This window comes from Osmerus mordax, chromosome 4 (assembly GCF_038355195.1).
Source record: "Osmerus mordax isolate fOsmMor3 chromosome 4, fOsmMor3.pri, whole genome shotgun sequence".
Taxonomy (NCBI): domain Eukaryota; kingdom Metazoa; phylum Chordata; class Actinopteri; order Osmeriformes; family Osmeridae; genus Osmerus; species Osmerus mordax.
The window spans coordinates 22456206-22468472 of record NC_090053.1 but is presented as its reverse complement, the minus strand read 5'-3'; positions in this window follow the sequence as shown (position 1 = coordinate 22468472).

Here is a 12267-nt window from a genome sequence, read left to right as displayed (position 1 = left end):
CTAAGATCTTCCCTCGCCGGGGTCCTGTAGAGAGCCTCTCATTGTGTCCATCTGCTGGTTCACACTCACAGCACTGGGCAGGTACACAGGGGTCAGGCAGGAAGGGGTGAGGTATGGAGGGGGGGGGGTAGGGAGAGGTGGGGGAGGGAGTGGTGAAGCAGGGAGAGGTGAGGGAGGGGTGACACAGGGAGAGGTGGGGGAGGGAGTGGTGAAGCAGGGAGAGGTGGGGGAGGGAGGGGTGAAGCAGGGAGAGGTGGGGGAGGGAGGGGTGAAGCAGGGAGAGGTGAGGTAGGGAGGGGTGAAGCAGGGAGACGTGGGGCAGGGAGGGGTGAAGCAGGGAGAGGTGATTTAGGGAGGGGTGAAGCAGGGAGACGTGGGGCAGGGAGGGGTGAAGCAGGGAGAGGTGATTTAGGGAGGGGTGAAGCAGGGAGAGGTGGGGGAGGGAGAGGTGAAGCAGGGAGAGATGAGGTAGGGAGGGGTGAAGCAGGGAGACGTGGGGCAGGGAGGGGTGAAACAGGGAGAGGTGATTTAGGGAGGGGTGAAGCAGGGAGAGGTGGGGGAGGGAGAGGTGAAGCAGGGAGAGGTGAGGTAGGGAGGGGTGAAGCAGGGAGAGGTGGGGCAGGGAGGGGTGAAGCAGGGAGAGGTGATTTAGGGAGGGGTGAAGCAGGGAAAGGTGAGGGAGGTAGAGGGAGGTGGACTGACAGGAGCACCTGCCTACATGATGCTGCATCTAACAGCCAGGACCTGATAGGAACATGTCTGTCTCTGTTACTGTGTATTTGTGAGTGTGTGTACCTGTGTAATTATGTGAGTGTGTGCCTGTGTGTTTATGTGAGTGTGTGTGTGCCTGTGTGTTTGTGCGCTTGTACATTTGTGTGCATGAACAAGTGGGACTGTGAGTCACTGTTAGATGCTTTTGGTCTGGGATGGAACTGCCGCTTAACTGCCGTTAAGCTCTTAAACAACACCTATATAAATAGACAATATGACTGAGCCAGCTCTGTGTCAGGGGGAGGACAAAGGTGGGGAGGATGGTGTGTAGAGAGAAGGGTGTGTAGAGAAAGGAGAGTGTGAAAGAGAAGAGGTGTTTATTAACTATTTGGTGTAGCCCATGTATTTAATCCAGGTCTGTTTAGCTGTTAACTGAGAGATATGAATGCAATGGGGAATCTTGGGTGATATGCAAGTCCTCTTTGATGATTATGAGTCTCAGTAGAATCATCTCTGTCTGGATACATCTGCTTCATATCTGCTATGTCAGATTTGTATATGTAGAAGTCAGGGTCAGGAACATCTGTAGAGGTCAGGAACATCTATAGAAGTGAGGGTCAGGAACATCTGTAGAGGTCAGGAACATCTGTAGAGGTCAGGAACATTTGTAGAGGTCGCGAACATCTATAGAAGTCAGGGTCAGGAACATCTGTAGAGGTCAGGAACATCTGTAGAGGTCATGGTCAGGAACATCTGTAGAAGTCAGTGGACAGGAGTACAAGGACCTCGGGATCATACACTTCCTCTTTTTCTACCGTTCTTACCCTCTCTCTCTCTCTCTCTCTCTCTCTCTCTCTCTCTCTCTCTCTCTCTCTCTCTCTCTCTCTCTCTCTCATACACACACACACATTTAGTCATTTTTTAGCAGATGCTCTTATCCAGAGCGACACACACACATACACTGGGGCAGAACAAACCTGTTACAGTTTCCAGGTATTGATTGTTTGTTAGGTCAGCTGTCTTCTCCCCTGGTACACATCATATTGATTTCTTGTCTACCAGGAAGCTCCTCCCCTCTCCAATGCCCTTTCTCTCCTCTTGTTCATGATTACAGGCTGTGCCATAAACATAATAAAGAGTAGACGCCGCGTCGACCGCTACTACCTACTGGCCCTGACGAGCCGTTGGGTCGCCATCTTGGAACGGGCACCCGCTCCACTCAGTGTTATCTGTTCGGCAGGAGCAATGAGCTGTCAGCGCATTTAAGTTTCCAAAATGGCACAGATTAAGTGGATCCTGTGGATTTATTTCCCACTTTTCTGCTTCAAGCGGCAGAATTAGTGGGAATTATAGTCAAAGCCACCCTCTGCTTTGTCCTAGCAGCGAAGCGTCGTAGGAGAGGCAAACGAGCCGGTGCAATGGTGCGACTCCGTCGGCGTGGGGCACACACAGCGTTACCGGGGATATTTCACTCCAACGTGCGTTCACTGAGCAACAAACTGGATGAACTTCAGCTTCTGGTGTGGAAAAACAGAGACTTTCATCTTCCGTTTGGTGCTTTACGGAGACATGGCTGAATGAACTGATCCCAGACTCTGCGCTACAGATAGCATTCAAACTGCTGAGAGCGGATCGTAACCCTGTGCTTTCTGGCAAAACGAAAGGCGGTGGTATTTGTTTTTACATTAACAGTGACTGGTGTGAAGATGTGACAGTGATTCTGCAGCACTGTTCTCCTGATCTGGAGTCATTTTTTATTAACTGTAGATCTTTTTACTCGCCACGAGAGTTTACATCATTCATTCTGGTTGGTGTCTACATGCCTCCGCAGGCTAGCGTCAACGAGGCTCAACGTGTGCTCGCCAGCCAGATACTGAGTGTGGAGCATGAAAGTCCGGATTCCTTGGTTATTGTGCTAGGCGACTTTAACAAAGGCAATCTCACTCAAGAACTCCCCAAATACAGACAATTCATCAAATGCCCTACCAGAGAAGGAAACACCTTGGATCACTGCTACTCTACAATCAACAAAGCATACCATGCGGCACACCAGTCCCAGGTGTGCTCAGGCAGATTACCAACTTCAAGCCCAGAGCCCCCAACTCCACTAACAACTCCCGCCTGACCAACGACCTGAATGAGTTCTAACAGTTAACAGACTTTTCAAGAGGCAGAATCCCCGCAAAGCAGCTGGGCCGGACTCTGTCTCTCCAGCCACCCTCAAGCACTGCGCTGACCAGCTGTCTCCGGTGTTTACCTACATCTTCAACACCTCCCTTGAGACATACCATGTGCCAGCCTGTCTCAAGTCCCCCACCATCATCCCTGTGCCCAAAAAGCCAAGGCCAACAGGACATAATGACTACAGACCCGTCGCCCTGACCTCTGTGGTAATGAAGTCTTTTGAGCGCCTGGTGCTGGAACACCTTAAATCCATCACAGACCCTCTACTGGACCCCCTGCAGTTTGCCTACAGAGCCAACAGGTCTGTGGACGATGCAGTTAACATGGCCCTCCACTTCACCCTACAGCACCTGGACTCCCCAGCATCCTATGCCAGGATCCTGTTTGTGGACTTCAGCTCTGCCTTCAATACCATCATCCCCGCCCTGCTTCAGGACAAGCTCTCCCAGCTGAACGTGGCTGATTCCACCTGCAGGTGGATCACAGACTTCCAGTCTGACAGGAAGCAGTGCGTTAAGCTGGGAAAACAAGTCTCTGACTCCCGGTCCATCAGCACTGGATCACCCCACCTGCGTCCTTTCTCCTCTGCTGTTCTCCCTGTACACCAACAGCTGCACCTCCAGTCATACGTCCGTCAAACTCCTGAAGTTTGCGGACGACACCACCCTCATTGGGCTCATCTCTGGTGGAGACAAGTCTGATTATAGGTGGGAAGCGGCCAACCTGGTTACCTGGTGCAGACAGAACAACCTAGAGCTCAGTGCTCTTAAGACAGTGGAGATGGTTGTGGACTTCAGGAAGAATACAGCCCCACTCACCCCCATCACCCTGTGTGACTCCCCAGTCAACACTGTGGAGTCCTTCCGCTTCCTGGGCACTATCCTCTCCCAGGACTTCAAGTGGGAACTGAACATCAGCTCCCTCATCAAGAAAGCACAACAGACGATGTACTTCCTACGGCAGCTGAATAAATTCAACCTGCCAAAGACAATGATGGTGCACTTTTACACAGCCATCATTGAGTCCATCCTCACCTCCTCCATCACCATCTGGTATGCTGCTGCCACTGCCAAGGACAAGAGCAGGCTGCAGCGTATCATCCGCACTGCTGAGAAGGTGATTGGCTGCAATCTGCCTGCCCTCGAGGACCTGCACACCTCGAGGACCCTGAGGCGAGCGAGGAAGATTGTGGCCAACTCCTCCCACCCTGGTCACTCCCTGTTTCAGTCACTCCCCTCTGGCAGAAGGCTGCGGTCCATAAGGACCAATACCACGCCACAAAAACAGTTTCTTCCCTTCCGCTGTTGGCCTCTTCAACAAGGCCAAGGGTTCACACTGACGTTTAATGTTTGCACCTTCCTGCCAAAGCAAATTCCTTGTCTATGCAAACTTTCATGGCGAATAAAACCCATTCTGATTCTGATTACAGCTTTTTTCAAATGCTTACACACATTTTTTTTACTTGTCCTCTTTTTTTCAAAACTTAACACACAAATCCAAGAATTGCACGCACAAAATGCAAAATGCCTAACTTCTCTTGCAAAATTAAGCACTGCATTCAAAATATCACAAACAAGTCTCAAAAGCAAACATTTGTCTCATGTTGCAAACACTACACGAGCAGGAGGAGGTAGAGAGAGCAGGAGGAGGAGAGAGAGGAGGAGGAGAGAGGAGCAGGAGGTGGTAGAGAGAGGAGCAGGAGGAGGAGAGAGAGGAGCAGGAGGTGGTAGAGAGAGGAGCAGGAGGTGGTAGAGAGAGGAGCAGGAGGAGGTAGAGAGACCAGGAGGAGGAGAGAGAGGAGGAGGAGAGAGGAGCAGGAGGTGGTAGAGAGAGGAGCAGGAGGAGGAGAGGGGAGCAGGAGGAGGAGAGAGGAGGAGGAGAGAGGAGCAGGAGGTGGTAGAGAGAGGAGCAGGAGGAGGAGAGAGAGGAGTAGGAGGAGGAGAGAGAGGAGCAGGAGGAGGAGAGAGAGGAGCAGGAGGAGGTAGCGAGAGGAGCAGAAGGAGGTAGAGAGAGGAGGTAGAGAGAGGAGGAGGAGAGAGAGGGGCAGGAGGAGGTAGAGAGAGGAGGAGGAGGAGGTAGAGAGAGGAGCAAGAGGAGGTAGAGAGAGGAGGAGGAGAGGTGCTGTGTTACCTCAGTTCAGTCAAGACACTCAAGTATTGAATAGACATGGATATAGGTTTGACTTTAGCGGAGTGGATGTATCTAGGGGAAGCACTCCCTGTTTGTAGCATTAAGGAGCAACATACATAGAATATAAGGCAGGGAGCAAATAGAGTACTAATCCCCTGATGGACAATAACATACAAACAACACAGGGGAGATGGAGAGGGCGGAGGGAGGCAGCAGCACAATAATACAACAACTGGGAGGGAAGCGTATCTGTGCAGGGTTATATTTCCGCCTTATTGGATGAGGCCCAACTGGCTTCACAGGTGTAGTTGATGAGTGGAACGACGCCTGCTGTCCAAGTGCCATTCCCCCTTTCTCCCTCTCTCCCTCTCTCCCCCTCTCCCCCCCTCTCTCCCTCCCCCTCTACCTCTCTCTCTCTCTCCCTCCCTCCCTCATGCCTGAACTAGGCTTTGCTCATGTGTGTTGCCGTGGTGATTGCAGGTCTCCAAGATGGCAGGGATGAAGGAGCAGCAGGTGACAGAGGAGAAACCCCTGCTGCCTGAGCAGAGAGGACCTGACACAGACACGGTGAGGATCACTTCTCTGTGTGTGTGTGCACGTGCGTGTGTCAGTGTGCGTGTGTGCGTATGTGCGTGCATATGTGTGTTTGCGTGCATGCGCGCGTGAGTGTGCGTGTGTGCGTGCGCATGTGTTTGTCCTGCTACATAAATAGTAAACCGTTACTCTGCAGGGGAAGAGTTCATCAGTCTCTACAAACACAACGCAAAATGAACATTCAGATAAAGGCAGGGAACGGCTTTAAATAGAGTGAGTTTGGAGAGGTGTGTTGTCTCACTGTGTTTGTGTTTGACTCAGCAGCAGCTGTGTAGAGGAGGTGGGGAGATCAGTGTGTACAACAGCCCCCACAGCTTCGCCCCCCTCCCCTGTGCAACCCCACCCCTCCGCTGGCATGTGATGGCGAGGCGCTGGCTAACCCAGACTCGCAGGCGGACCAGTGGGTGCATCCTGGTAACTACCGCCCAGACCCGGCCACAACCACGCAGCCTTAAATGTCAGGACCCCATACCATGTCACCGACTGAGTCCTATTGACACCTGACCCCTCCTGACCTCACCTGACCTACTCTAACCTACTCTAACCCTAACCCACACTGAAACTATACTTACTCTAACACTAACCCACTCTAACACTAACCCACTCTAACCCTAACCCACTTTAACCCACAGAAGTTTGGTTATGGTTAGGGTTTGCGTCCAGTTCTCTGAGGGCAGGTAATAGGATTCAGAAAAGTAATTTTAAAGATTCAAAATACTGAATGGAGTTCAATCAGACTAGAGCAGTTTGTGTGTATGTGTGTGTGTATGTGCATGCATCTGTATGTGTGTCTCTCATATCTGTCTGTGTTCTGTCCCCTATAGGACGACTGTGAGGTCCTGATGCCTGTTGGAAACTGGAAGGTACTATCTGTCTGTCAGTTTGTTTGTCTGCCTGTCTGAAATATCTATCTGTCTGTCGGTCTACCTGCATATCTATCTGTTTGTCTGTCTACCTGCATATCTATCTGTTTGTCTGTCTACCTGCATATCTATCTGTCTACCTACATATCTATCTGTCTACCTGCATATATATCTGTCTGTCTGTCTACCTGCATATCTATCTGTCTGTAGGTCTACTTGCATATCTATCTGTCTGTCCGTCTACCTGCATATATATCTGTCTGTCTACCTGCATATATATCTGTCTGTCCGTCTACCTGCATATATATCTGTCTGTCCGTCTACCTGCATATATATCTGTTTACCTGCATATTTATCTGTCTGTCCGTCTACCTGCATATCTATCTGTCTGTCCGTCTACCTGCATATATATCTGTCTGTCCGTCTACCTGCATATATATCTGTTTACCTGCATATCTATCTGTCTGCCCGTCTACCTGCATATATATCTGTCTGTCCGTCTACCTGCATATATATCTGTCTGTCCGTCTACCTGCATATATATCTGTCTGTCCGTCTACCTGCATATATATCTGTCTGCCCGTCTACCTGCATATATATCTGTCTGTCCGTCTACCTGCATATATATCTGTCTGTCCGTCTACCTGCATATATATCTGTCTGTCCGTCTACCTGCATATATATCTGTCTGTCTCTCTGCCTGTCTGGCTTCAGTCTCCTTCAGTGTTCTTGTGTTTCTTTCAAAGCTCTGGCAATAGTTGTTGACTGACATGAACAGAGTTACAGTTTTTTCCCATTGCTTTGGCTCATTTCACGAAACAGAAATGACATTCTCAAAACAACACGTGCAAACCTCCAAACCACTGGGCACTTGTTCACAAACTATTGGAATTTTTCATTCCTTTAATCAAATTGCAATTGTATTAGCACATCCTCGTAAATGACAAGTGCAATTGCCTACAGTTTGCACAAATTTCAAATTATTTAGCACATCTTTGAAATGGTTAAGTACAATTGCCTTCAGTTAGGCCAATTACCAATTGAATATATATTGCTGGTCTAAACTGACTGTTGCTTCTCAGTCAAGTGGTTATTCGCTGCAAAACATATTGGCATAATTTCCTTGTGTACATCACCTGCACAATAGTTCACTCCACTGTCAAAATCTTTCAGGCACATAATACCATGAAAAACATCATGGTATATACTGTAATATGGATTTCTTGGATCAACTGGTTACAGTCATTGTCAGGTGCAACTAGAACTTTACTAAACAAGGGGACACATCCGATCACCAATCACACAGTAAGTTTAGTTAGCTGACAGGAGCTATCCAGGAGTATAAATGCTTCCATCAAATATATAGAGATTGTCCCAGGCCAGCTCGGGGGCAACATCACCATGCGTGCTGCCATTTCAGAGAATGGTGTAGTCACCCACATTCCCAGTCTTGGCCCATACAATACCCAGAAGCACCTGGTGTTCCTGGACCACCTGCACTCCGATCTTATCCCTCTACATGAGAGGGGTTTGGTAGGGCCTCACTTGCTTACATTTGTCATTGTGTGGGACAATGTAAGCTTCCACCATGGCCCACTCATCAGGGTTCACTGCCCATCCAAGAATGCTTATGGTGCTTGTAGAGCCTTTTAACGACTCCTACACTTGGCCAATGAGGTGGGACCAGGGGAGAACTTGCCCTGGACGCGTGTTCTGCGTGCCAATAAACCAATGTCCACAATTTCTCTGCATTCTGCTGTTTACCCATTTATTGTCTTGACGGCAGCACCAGTAATACAGTCCATTTCATTAGATCTGGTTTGGTTTCGTTCCATTCATTTTTCTTTTGTATTGGATCAATTGACACAGACCTGACAGGGTGAAAAGCTGTATGCATTTCCCCTAGCCACACACCTGTGTATCCCTGGCTGTTAATTACCTATATACCTTCCAAAAGGCAATGCTCCACCCAGTGCTCAAACATAAAACTACAGATTAATCAGCACCACAAACGTGGTGTGTACCCAAAACAAAACAAGGTGCGTAATGGCTCCAACAGTGCTCATCACCTTACTCCCCATTCCTCAATCCTATCGAGGAGTTTTTTTCTGCATGTAGGTGGAGGGTCTATGAGCATTGGGCTCAAAACCAGAGGTCCCTGCTCCAGGAAATGGATGCTGCTTGTGATGATGTCACAGCAGATCAGTGTAGGGGATGGTTGCGGCATGCACAATGATTCTACCCCTGTTGCATCGCAAGGGAGAACATCAGATGTGATGTCGATGAAATCTGTGGCCAGACAGACAGGAGCGTGAGGATGAGCAGGAAAGTGAGGACGACAACTAGTGAAACTCCAGCTTTGCTTTACTTTCTTACTGTATGTGTTGGTAGTGTAGGTTATACATAATGTTAGTTTTGATGTGCTTATTGTATGACATTATATTGTGCTGTACACATTTCATGTTACAGTAACCACAATGTATGGCAATTACAGTAACAATTTCCAAACCTTGTAGGCTACTCTTGAATTACTGTAATATTTTTTCTGTTTGATACACATTTACATTTTATATTTATTCATTTAGCAGCTTTTATCCAAAGCGACTTCCAAGAGAGAACTTTACAAACGTGCATAAGGTCAATGATCATAAACAATGAGGTAGCCCCAAAAACATTGTGGGTAGCCAAAACATGAAGCATACATTGTGAAAAGCAAATAAGTGCCAATGGGAAGAAACATAGTTCTTGAAGGTGGACGTGGGGAGGTGATTCCACCATTGGGTGGCCAGACAGGAGAAGAGCTTGGGTTGGGAGCGGGCGCTCTTGAGAGGTGGGACCACCAGACGGTTGTCAGAAAAACACCGTAGGTGGGGGTGTAAGGCTGGAGGAGAGACTTGATGTAGTCGGGTGCAGTCCCGTTCACCACTTGGAAGGTCAGTACCAGGGTCTTGAATCAGATACGGGCCGTGATGGGAAGCCAGTGGAGGGACATGAGGAGCGGGGTAACATGGGAGCGTCTGGGTAGATTGAAGACACATAGTATTCTGGAAAGAAAACATCTACTACAGTAACTGTAGCACAGTGCACATGAGGGAAAACTGTAAAGCAGGGATTGAGTAGCAGAAATGGGATATTTAAATAATAATGAGAAGAGAAGAAAATGATGCAACATCAGTCTAGCACTCCACACTAGCTGCCAAACTAGCTGGTCTCTCTCCAAGACTAGCTGGTCTCTCCCAGACTAGCTGGTCTCTCCAAGACTAGCTGGTCTCTCCATTTACATTTAGTCATTTAGCAGACGCTCTTATCCAGAGCGACTTACAGTAAGTACAGGGACATTCCCCCCGAGGCAAGCAGGGTGAAGTGCCTTGCCCAAGGACACAACGTCATTCGACTCGGCCGGGAATCGAACTGGCAACCTTCAGATTACTAGCCTGACTCCCTCACCGCTCAGCCACCTGACTCCCGGAGACCAGCTAGTCTCTCCAAGACTAGCTGGTCTCTCTCCAAGACTAGCTGGTCTCTCCCAGACTAGCTGGTCTCTCCAAGACTAGCTTATGCCTCTCTCCCAGATGAGCTGCTGTCTATGCTGTGGCATCAGCTATCTCTTTGGAAGGTGTTGCTCACACCTCTGATGTGCAAACTTTAATTAAACATGATGAAGACACCTCCAGTCTCACCACCTCTCATCTACACCCCCCCTATCTTCACTCTGGGATGGTAACACACACACTGTAAGGCACACATACACACAAGGTGATAAGTTACTAAAAGGCAACAGTACAGTATGTGTTAATTGCCTTGAAATGCCTTATTTCCAAGTTAAACAGAACCCTGTCAGATTTGAAAGAGATGTGGAATGTTGAGGCGGAGGGCATATGATTGACTGTGTGTGTACTTGTATGTGGGTGATGAGACTGCATAGCAGTAACATGAAGGGGCCTATTTTAGTAACGATCTGAAATGCAAGTATCAAACGCGAAACGCAAGTAACTTTGTGGGCGGTACGCTGTTGCTATTACACTGGCGGGATAAATGACTCTTGCGCCCGGCGCAAATCTAAAATGGGTTGGTCTGAAGCTGGGGCGTAGCCAGAATATTCTTTTAGGGTAGGGCTACAAAAATATGGATAGGCATCTTTTCAGTTTTTTTTACTTATTTACTTTGCGATGTGCAACCGGTGCATAATTTTTCGGAGATATTTTCGTTTTTGGGTAGGCCTTAGAACAAATTGGGAAGGCCTGTGCCTACCCAGGCCTACCCGTGGCTACGCCTCTGGTCGGAAGTAGTAGCTACATTACTCATAGGTGTGGTTTGGGCGTAATGTGCAATAAACCAGTGTCAGTGTCATCTCATATTCCCTTTACAGTAAAATCAAGCGCGCTTGTTCCATGACGGATTGCTATTATACTGCGCACGCCAGGAGCGGTTCACAGCCGAGGAGAGCGACGTTCTGGTCAGGGCCGTAAAAGATAGAGAAGTGACATTATATGGTGATGGGAGAAGAAACCCACCCAAATTAGCTTCGGTTAAACAGGCATGGGAGTAAATTGCCACAATTGTTACAAATCAAGTTCACAAACAGAGATTTCTCCTGAAAATCTTTTCAATCATTGACATGAAAGAAATGTAACACAGCCATACAATAAATCAAAACAATGTAACGCAGTTTCGCAGGAAGAAGACCCTGGCCTCGCCAGCAGTGCGCACGTGCCAAGCATGCCCCCTTAAAATAGCATCTTACGTAATAACGCGCCACTTTAGATGACCTTTTTCCTGGTCTGTGGCGGAATTGTTTTCTGAAACGGCAAAATATCACCAGGGAACTTTGCGCTGGAACATGCCTCCTCTTTTCATTGAACCGCCCCCGGGAGGGCAAATTCATTCCTTAAATTAGCCACGTGCGTCTGTGGAGAGAAAAATCCGCTGTGGGTCGAGTGCAAAATAGGAATTATATATGCATTGGTGTACAAAGGCAATTGCGCTGGGTGCAAGATAGGGCCCGAAGTGAGAGAGAAAAAGAGAGAGCTCTAAGGAATGAGAGTTAATGTCAGCAGCAATGCTGCTCTGGAGAGAGGGTTAATCTCTAATCTCTATCTCTATGACAGAGGGAAGAGAAGAGGTAGCCAGGGTGAGTCAGCGAGCTAAACGTCACCTGGATAGAAAGAAAAGGGGGGATGGAGAAATTACAATTACTGGATGACTGAGTAATAGACAAAGTAAAAAAGAGAGAAAGACAAGGATAGAGATACTGTAGATAGACAGAGTGTGGATGAGAGTGACAGAGAGGAAGAGAGAGAGAGAGAGAGAGAGAGAGAGAGAGAGAGAGAGAGAGAGGGAAGGGTCAGCAGGTTTACATCACAGCCACGCCTTCAGACATATGCCCCTTGATAACCCTGGATGTTTCCCATCAGGCAAGAGTATTGAGGAAAAAAAGACAGAGAGACAGATAGAAATAGCGAGATGGAAAGACGGAGAGAGATGGAGAGACAGAGCAAGAGAGATGGAGAGACAGAAGGAAGATAGAAAGAGAAGCAGAGAGAGAAACATAAGACACAGATCCTTTCAGAAGTCAATGGTGCTGATGAGAGAGCAAAACAACCAGGATACGGTTAGTGGCAAGGTAGCTTGCCAATCAGATTCATGGAGGCAATTGTTCTAGCCAATGAGGTGCATCTCCTCCCGCCCCATGTGTGGGATATATAAGGAGCTGTATAAAGGACGTCGGAGTAGAAGTGAGAGCAGGTCAGATGCAGCTTCTCCAGCCAGAACCAGAACCACCAGC